Source organism: Gavialis gangeticus, unplaced genomic scaffold, assembly GCF_001723915.1.
Source record: "Gavialis gangeticus isolate Ggan-Ray unplaced genomic scaffold, GavGan_comp1, whole genome shotgun sequence".
In the NCBI taxonomy this organism is placed as follows: domain Eukaryota; kingdom Metazoa; phylum Chordata; order Crocodylia; family Gavialidae; genus Gavialis; species Gavialis gangeticus.
The window spans coordinates 29,140,584-29,141,359 of NW_017729031.1; the positions used below are offsets into that span (position 1 = coordinate 29,140,584).

Consider the following 776-nt stretch of genomic DNA (forward strand, 5'->3'; position numbering starts at 1 on the left):
GGGGGTGGGTGTTGGGGTGGGGAGGGGGCACAGCTCCCTGCTGCTGCATGCACCCCTGGGGCAGGCAATGGGGGCATGTGCGTTCCCCCCAGATTTGTGTGTGGGACAGAGGTGGGCTGCGCCCCCTGGTGAGGGAAGGAGGGGGCGAGGCTGGGAGCAGGCTAGGCTCAGCTGCATGGGGCGGGTGGTGGTGGCGCTAGGAGGGATGGCTATGGGAGAGCTATGGGGAATTTTGGGGTGGCTATAGCCCCCCTCCCAAGCACTGCGCATGTTTGGGGCACTCTGGTCTGCTGCCTTTCCCTCGGGAGCCCCCCACTGCGGGGGGGGCAGGGGGGGCATGCAGCCAGTGCAGGGCTCCTGAGGGAAAGGCAGCAGAGCAGAGTGCCCCGAGCATGAGCGGTGCTTGGGGGGGGCTATAGCCACCCTTAAATTCCCTGTAGCCACCCCTCACAGCACTGCCGCCACCCACCCTGCTCCCACTCCTGTCCAACCCACTTGTGGTCGAGCCCCCCCACTGGGAAGAGGCAGGCTCTGCCCCTGGGCCCGAGCCCACAGTGGGCAGCCCACCCTCACCCTACACACAAATCTGGGGGGGGCATATGCCTCCCCCGAGGGTGCATACAGCAGCAGGGAGCCACTCCCCTGCCCCCCTCTGTACATCCTGGGTGAGCTGCCCACGACTCCATGTCGCTCCCAGCCCTGGGGTCTTATTCACTACCCTGGCCTGCCTCTGCCATGCTCCCCCACAGCTGGGGCCTCAATCTGCCCCCCCCCCC

At 67.3% G+C, this 776-nt stretch overlaps 1 protein-coding gene across 2 annotated transcripts in view; it reads left to right on the forward strand.

Moving 5' to 3' along the window:
- Positions 1–776, forward strand: part of OSBPL11 (oxysterol binding protein like 11) — a 102,374-nt gene that overhangs the window by 98,963 nt on the left and 2,635 nt on the right. The gene's annotated exons all lie outside the window — the stretch shown is intronic.